This window comes from Arachis hypogaea, chromosome 15 (assembly GCF_003086295.3).
Source record: "Arachis hypogaea cultivar Tifrunner chromosome 15, arahy.Tifrunner.gnm2.J5K5, whole genome shotgun sequence".
Classification (NCBI taxonomy): domain Eukaryota; kingdom Viridiplantae; phylum Streptophyta; class Magnoliopsida; order Fabales; family Fabaceae; genus Arachis; species Arachis hypogaea.
Window position 1 is genome coordinate 113,873,056 of NC_092050.1, and position 8,771 is coordinate 113,881,826.

Genomic DNA, 8,771 nt, shown 5'->3' on the forward strand with positions numbered 1-8,771 from the left:
TTCTCTGATGCAACAAAACTGCAAGTTTCATAGACTTCCATCAGAAGATCCTTTTTAGTTCTTAACTGAGTTCTTGCAGATCTGTGATACTGTTAAGCCCAATGGGGTTGACTCCGAGGTCTATAGGCTTATGCTTTTCCCGTTTGCTGTAAGAGACAGAGCTAGAATATGGTTGGACTCTCAACCTAAAGATAGCCTGAACTCTTGGGATAAGCTGGTCACAGCTTTCTTAGCCAAGTTCTTTCCTCCTCAAAAGCTTAGCAAGCTTAGAGTGGATGTTCAAACCTTCAAACAGAAAGAAGGTGAATCCTTCTATGAAGCTTGGGAGAGATACAAAGAACTGACCAAAAAGTATCCTTCTGACATGCTTTCAGAATGGACCATCCTAGATATATTCTATGATGGTCTGTCTGAGCTATCAAAGATGTCACTGGACCATTCTGCAGGTGGATCCATTCACCTAAAGAAAACGCCTGCAGAAGCTCAAGAACTCATTGACATGATTGCAAATAACCAGTTCATGTACACTTCTAAAAGGAATCCTGTGAGTAATGGGACGCCTATGAGGAAGGGAGTTCTTGAAATTGATACTCTGAATGCCATATTGGCTAAGAATAAAATATTGACTCAGCAAGTCAATATGATCTCTCAGAGTCTGAATGGATTGAAGGAATCATCCAACAGTACTAAAGAGGCATATTCTGAAGAAGAAGCTTATGATCCTGAGAACCCTGCAATAGCAGAGGTGAATTACGTGGGTGAACCCTATAGAAACACCTATAATCCCTCATGGAGAAATCATCTAAATTTCTCATGGAAGGATCAACAAAAGCCTCAACAAGGCTTTAATAATGGTGGAAGAAACAGGTTTAGCAACAGCAAACCTTTTCCATCATCCACCCAGCAACAGACAGAGAATTCTGAGCAGAACCCATCTAACTTAGCAAATATAGTCTTTGATCTATCTAAGGCCACTGTGAGTTTCATGAATGAAACAAGGTCCTCCATTAGAAATTTGGAGGCACAAGTGGGCCAGCTGAGTAAAAGGGTCACTGAAATTCTTCCTAGTACTCTCCCAAGCAATACAGAAGAAAATCTAAAGAGAGAGTGCAAGGCCATAGATTTGACCATCATGGCCGAACCTACAAGGGAGGAGGAGGACGTGAATCCTAGTGAGCAATACCTCCTGGGACGTTCAGTGACCAATAAGGAGTTTCCCTTTGAGGAACCAAAGGAATCTGAGGCTCATCTAGAGACCATAGAGATTCCATTGAACCTCCTTCTGCCCTTCATGAGCTTTGATGAGTATTCTTCTTCTGAAGAGAATGAAGACGTTACTGAAGAGAAAGTTGCTAAGTACCTTGGTGCAATCATGAAGCTGAATGCCAAATTATTTGGTAATGAGACTTGGGAAGATGAACCTCCCTTGCTCACCAATGAACTAAATGCATTGGATAGGCAGAAATTACCTCAAAAGAAACAGGATCCTGGTAAATTCTTAATTCCCTGTAACATAGGCACCATGACCTTTGAGAAGGCTCTGTGTGACCTGGGGTCAGGCATAAACTTAATGCCACTCTCTGTAATGGAGAGACTTGGGATCTTTGAGGTGTAAGCTGCCAGAATCTCAGTGGAGATGGCAGACAACTCAAGAAAACAGGCTTATGGACAAGTGGAGGACGTGTTAGTAAAGGTTGAAGGCCTTTACATCCCTGCTGATTTCATAATCCTAGACACTGGGAAGGATGAGGATGAATCTATCATCCTTGGAAGACCCTTCCTAGCCCCAGCAAAAGCTGTGATTGATGTGGACAGAGGAGAGTTGGTCCTTCAACTGAATGAGGACTACCTTGTGTTTAAGACTCAAGGTTCTCCTTCTGTAACCATGGAGAGGAAGCATGAAAAGCTTCTCTCACTGCAGAGTCAACCAAAGCCCCCACAGCCAAACTCTAAGTTTGGTGTTGGGAGGCCACAACCAAACTCTAAGTTTGGTGTTGAACCACCACATTCAAACTCTAAGTTTGGTGTTGAACCAGCACATTCAAACTCTAAGTTTGGTGTTGGGAGGTTCCAACCTTGCTCTGATTATCTATGAGGCTCCATGAGAGCTCACTGTCAAGCTATTGACATTAAAGAAGCGCTTGTTGGGAGGCAACCCAATGTTATTTAATCATATCTATTTTATTTTCTTTTTGTTATTTCGTGTTTTATTAGGTTGATGATCATGTGGAGTCACAAAAACTACTAAAAAATTCAAAAATAGAATGAAAAACAGCATTAAAAATAGCACACCCTAGAGGAGGAGCATTTCTGGCGTTTAAACGCTAGAAACAAGCATCTGTCTGCCGTTTAACGCCAGAAACAAGCATCTACCTGGCGTTAAACGCCAGAAACAGGTTACATTTGGGCGTTTAACGCCAAAAACAGGCAGCAGTCTGGCGTTAAACGCTAGGATTGCACAGCAAGGGAGTTTTACACGCCTAATTGGAGCAGGGATGTTAAACCCTTGACCCCACTGGATCTGTGGACCCCACAGGATCCCCACCTTTTCTTCTCTCTTATTTACACCTTTTCATAACTCTCTTCCCCAAATACCCTCCACCAATCACCTCCAATTCCCCTCCAAAACCATCATACACCCACCCACTCAAATTCAAACCATAACTCATTCCTTTTCACACATCATAACCACCTTAAACCCCCAGTGGCCGAACCATTCACACACCTCCATCTCCTCCATTTTCTTCTTCTTCTACTACTTCCTTTCTTCTTTTGCTCGGGGATGAGCAAACCTTTTAAGTTTGGTGTGGTAAAAGCATTGCTTTTTATTTTTCCATAACCATTTATGGCACCTAAGGCCGGAGAAACCTCTAGAAAGAGGAAAGGGAAGACAAAAGCTTCCACGTCCGAGTCATGGGAGATGGAGAGATTCATCTCAAGGGTACATAGCTCAGTGGTAGAGCATTTGACTGCACAACAAGAGAGCCCACTCATGGACCTCAACAAGAGCATGAGGAATTCCCTCACCAAGAAATTCTTGAGATACCTCAAGGGATACATTTTCCTCCACACAACAATTGGGAGCAACTAAGGATAGGAGCACCAAAATCACTAAGGATGGAGCAACAAAGACAAGGAAGAGACATAGAGGAGCTCAAGAGCACCATTGGTTCTTCAAGAAGAGGAAGATGCCACCCTAACTAAGGTGGACCCATTCCTTAATCTCCTTGTTCTTATTTTCCTGTTTTTCATTTACTATGCTTTATGTTTTATTTATGTTTGTGTTTTATTATATGATCATTAGTATTTAAGTGTCTATGTCTTAAAGCTATGAATGTCCTATGAATCCATCACCTCTCTAAAATGAAAAATGTTCTAAAAATAAAAGAACAAGAAGTACATGGTTTCGAATTCATCCTTGAACTAGTTTAATTATTTTGATGTGGTGACAATACTTTTTGTTTTCTGAATGAATGCTTGAATAGTGCATATGTCGTTTGATATTGTGGTTTATGAATGTTAAATATGTTGGCTCTTGAAGAATAATGAAAAAGGAGAAATGTTATTTGATAATCTGAAAAATCATAAAATTGATTCTTAAAGCAAGAAAAAGCAGTGAATACAAAAGCTTGCGGAAAAAAAAAAGAGAAAAAAAAATGGCAAAAAAAAGAGAGAGAAAGAAAAAGAAAAAGCAAGTAGAAAAAGCCAAGAGCTTTTTAAACCAAAAGACAAGAGCAAAAAGCCAATAGCCCTTAAAACCAAAAGGCAAGGGTAATAAAAAGGATCCAAGGCTTTGAGCATCAGTGGATAGGAGGGCCTAAAGGAATAAAATCCTGGCCTAAGCCGCTAAACCAAGTTGTCCCTAACCATGTGCTTGTGGCGTGAAGGTGTCAAGTGAAAACTTGAGACTGAGCGGTTAAAGTCGAGGTCCAAAGCAAAAGAAGAGTGTGCTTAAGAACCCTGGACACCTATAATTGGGGACTTTAGCAAAGCAGAGTCACAATCTGAAAAGGTTCACCCAGTTATGTGTCTGTGGCATTTATGTATCCGGTGGTAATATTGGAAAACAAAGTGCTTAGGGCCACGGCCAAGACTCATAAAGTAGCTGTGTTCAAGAATCAACATACTGAACTAGGAAAATCAATAACACTATCTAAATTCTAAGTTCCTATAGATGCCAATCATTCTGAACTTCAATGGATAAAGTGAGATGCCAAAACTATTCAAAAGGCAAAAAGTTACAAGTCCCGCTCATCTGATTGGAGCTAAGTTTCATTGATATTTTGGAATTTATAGTATATTCTCTTCTTTTTATCCTATTTGATTTTCAGTTGCTTGGGGACAAGCAACAATTTAAGTTTGGTGTTGTGATGAGCGGATAATTTATACGCTTTTTGGCATTGTTTTTACATAGTTTTTAGTATGATTTAGTTAGTTTTTAGTATATTTTTATTAGTTTTTAAATAAAATTCACATTTCTGGACTTTATTATGAGTTTGTGTGTTTTTATGTGATTTCAGGTATTTTCTGGCTGAAATTGAGGGACTTGAGCAAAAATCAGATTCAGAGGTTGAAGAAGGACTGCAGATGCTGTTGGATTCTGATCTCCCTGCACTCAGTGAATTTTCTGGAGATACAGAACCCCAAATGGTGCGCTATCAATTGCGTTGGAAAGTAGACATTTAGGGCTTTCCAGAAATATATAATAGTCTATACTTTGCCCGATTTTAGACAACGCAAACTAGCGTTCAACGCCAGCTCCCTGCCCTATTCTGGAGTCAAACGGCAGAAACAGGTTGCGAAGTGGAGTTAAATGCCAAAAATAGGTTACAAACTGGCGTTTAACTCCAAGAAATACCTCTCCACGTGAAAGCTTCAATGCTCAGCCCAAGCACACACCAAGTGGGCCCCGGAAGTGAATTTCTGCATCATTTACTTATCTCTGTAACCCTAGTAACTAGTTTAGCATAAATAGGACTTTTTACTATTGTATTCGGGGATCTTTGGACGTTTAGTTCTGAGATCATGGAGGCTGGCCTCTCGGCCATGCCTAGACCTTGTTCTTATGTATTTTCAACGGTAGAGTTTCTACACACCATAGATTAAGATGTGGAGCTTTGCTGTTCCTCGAGTATTAATGAAAAGTACTATTGTTTTTCTATTCAATTCAAGCTTATTCCTATTCTAAGAGGTTCATTCGCACCCAAGAACATGATGAATGTGATGATTATGTGACGCTCATCATCATTCTTAGTTACGAACGCGTGCCTGACAAACACTTCCGTTCTACATGCAAACAAGCTAGAATGAATATCTCTTAGATATCTAATACAAAGGACCGAGTCTGAGATATTAGAATCTTCATGGTATAAGTTAGAACCCATGGACGGCCATTCATGAGATCCAAAAAGTCTAAACCTTGTCTGTGGTATTCCGAGTAGGATCTGGGAAGGGATGGCTGTGACGAGCTTCAAACTCTCGAGTGCTGGGCGTAGTGACAGATGCAAAAGGATAGTAAATCCTATTCCAGTATGATCGAAAACCGACAGATGATTAGCCATGCAGTGACAGCACATTGGACCATTTTCACAGAGAGGACGGGATGTAGCTATTGACAACGGTGATGCCCAACATACAGCTTGCCATGGAAGGGAGTAGGAATGATTGGATGAAGACAGCAGGAAAGCAGAGGTTCAGGAGGAACGAAAGCATCTCTATACACTTATCTGAAATTCTCACCAATGAATTACATAAGTATCTCTATCCTAGTTTATATTTTATTTATATTTATTATCAATTCACTATAACCATTTGAATCCGCCTGACTGAGATTTACAAGGTGACTATAGCTTGTTTCAGGCTGACAATCTCTGTGGGATCGACCCTTACTCACGTAAGGTTTATTACTTGGACGACCCAGTGCACTTGCTGGTTAGTTGTGCGAAGTTGTGACAAAGTGTGATTCACGTTTGAGAGCACCAAGTCTTTAGTGCCATTGTTGATGATCGCAATTTCGTGCACCAATGTGGTGTAGAAACTCCACCGTAGAAAATACCTAAGTGAAAGATCTAGGCATGGCCGTGAGGCAAGCCTCTCCAAACATAAAATATGGCAAAAAGCTCTAGAATAAATCTCTAAAAGTAGTTTTATACTAAACTAGCAACCTAGGTTTATAGAAAATGAGTAAATAAGTGCAGATAGTGCAGAAATCCACTTCCGAGGCCCACTTGGTGTTTGCTTGGGCTGAGCATTGAAGCTTTTTTGTGCATAGGCCGTTCCTGGAGTTAAACGCCACCTTTGGTGCCAGTTTGGGCGTTTTACTCCAAGATGTTTTAGGCTGACTTTGAACGCCAGTTTTGGCCATCAAATCTCAGACAAAGTATGAACTATTATATATTGCTGGAAATCCCATGATGTCTACTTTCCAACGCAATTGAGAGCGCGCCAATTGGGCTTCTGTAGCTCCAGAAAATCCACTTTGAGTATAGAAGGGTCAGAATCCAATAACATCTGCAGTCCTTTTTCAGCCTCTGGATCAGATTTTTGCTCAGGTCCCTCAATTTCAGCCAGAAAATACCTAAAATCACAGAAAAACACACAAACTCATAGTAATGTCCAGAAATGTGATTTTTTAATAAAAACTAATAAAAATATAATAAAAAAAATTAAAACATACTAAAAACTATGCAAAAACAATGCCAAAAATGGTATAAATTATCCGCTCATCAAACCACCTCCGTATTATGAGCCCTTTCTCCCAACAAATGAACCCTCCTATCCACCCCAACCTCTATTGGATAACAACACTCTTATCTCTACTCTCATTGGTCTCACCTCTAAACTCTAAGATCTTATATCCCGTAGGTGTCCATCAATCCAAGAGGAACATGATCCCAATTATGCTACTGACCCGGAACAAGAGAGAAGGGATCGATTTCATGAATTCATACTTCAAAAGAAGCTGGAGGAGGTCCAAAAGGTGAAGGTAGGAGAGACCCTTGAAGAAAGTTATCAAGAGGTGGAAGTCAACAAGGAGGAGCTGGATTTTGTTCTAGAGCAAGTGGAGAAAGCCGAAATTATAGAAGAAGAGGAAGAAGTGGTTGAAGACTTAGGAGATACGGAACCTCCATGGGAATCTAGAGTGGAAGAAAATCCCTCCAAGAAGATTGAATTTGATGTTGAGGAGGAAAGTTCCCTGATGGGTTGAAATTGAATTCCAACACCTAAACTCACCGACAAGTGTACCGGGGTCATCAAGTAGTAATTACTCACAAGAGTGAGGTCGATCCCACAGGGATTGATGAATTGAGCAATTTTAGGTAGGTGGTTAATTTAGTTAAGCAAACAGTTGATGACTTGAGTGAATTGTAACCAACAGAAGCTAAATTGCATGAAACTAAAGGGAGAGGGAGAATTGACAGAAAACTAAAGTGCAGGAAAGTAAATTTGCATGAAATTAAAGTGCAAGTAATGTAAATGACTGAAACTTAAATTGCAAGAAATGTAAATAGCTGAGGCTTAGAGTGCAAGAAATGTAAATTGCTTGAATAGTAAAGGGATGTGGGGTGCTGGGATGCAGAATTTAATAATAGAAAGTAAAGAAGATGGAGTAAGTGTAGTAGATCTAAATAGAAATGGAAAATTACTTGAAGAACAAGACAAAAAGTAAATTAAGCTCAATTGTAAAGCTAGGAAGAAAAATCAAGATCTCAGGGGCTCAGGGCTCAATGAGACTAGAAAACAGGTCTAGATATCAATTCCTTCCTTGATCCAATAGAGAACAATTTGCAGAAGCAAAGTAAATAGAACAGTAAAGAAAACTTACATCCAATTCTTAGAACAATTGAGAAGAGAGGTAAAAGATGATTCTCAAACTTAATCATTGTCAATCTAAATCAATCCTCAGCAACGGCGCCAAAAACTTGATGGGTTGAAATCGAATTCCAACACCTAAACTCACCGGCAAGTGTACCGGGTCGCATCAAGTAGTAATTACTCACAAGAGTGAGGTCGATCCCATAGGGATTGATGGATTGAGCAATTTTAGTTAGGTGGTTAATTTAGTTAAGTAAACAGTTGATGACTTGAGTGAATTGTAACCAACAGAAGCTAAATTGCATGAAACTAAAGGGAGAGGGAGAATTGACAGAAAACTAAAGTGCAGGAAAGTAAATTTGCATGAAACTTAAAGTGCAAGTAATGTAAATGACTGAAACTTAAATTGCAAGAAATATAAATAGCTGAGGCTTAGAGTGCAAGAAATGTAAATTTCTTGAATAGTAAAGGGATGTGGGGTGCTGGGATGTAGAATTTAATAATAGAAAGTAAAGAAGATGGAGTAAGTGCAGTAGATCTAAATAAAAATGGATAAATTACTTGAAGAACAAGACAGAAAGTAAATTCGGCTCAATTGTAAAGCTAGGAAGGAAAATTAAGATCTCAAGGGCCCAGGGCTCAATGAGACTAGAAAATAGGTCTAGATCTCAATTCCTTCCTTGTTCCAATAGAGAACAATTTACAGAAGAAAAGTAAATGGAACAGTAAAGAAAACTTAGATCCAATTCTTAGAACAATTGAGAAGAGAGGTAAAAGATGATTCTCAAACTTAGAATCAATGAAGCTCTTCAATCTCAATTTAAATTCTAAGAACTGATAGCAAGAGTTGCAGAAGAAATGAAAATGAAGACAGAAAGCTAAATCCAATTCCCAATCCTTAGAATTATGCAGAAGAAAACAAGATGAATTGCATATCAGAGATTGAAACAGAATTC

General features: G+C 39.4%; 1 non-coding gene across 1 annotated transcript; it reads right to left on the bottom strand.

The window, feature by feature from the left end:
• Positions 1-262: 262 nt before the first annotated feature.
• Positions 263-370, bottom strand: LOC112753806 (small nucleolar RNA R71). The gene has a single exon (XR_003178171.1). It is a non-coding gene; the product is annotated as a small nucleolar RNA R71 (small nucleolar RNA).
• Between the last annotated feature and the right edge of the window lie 8,401 nt (positions 371-8,771).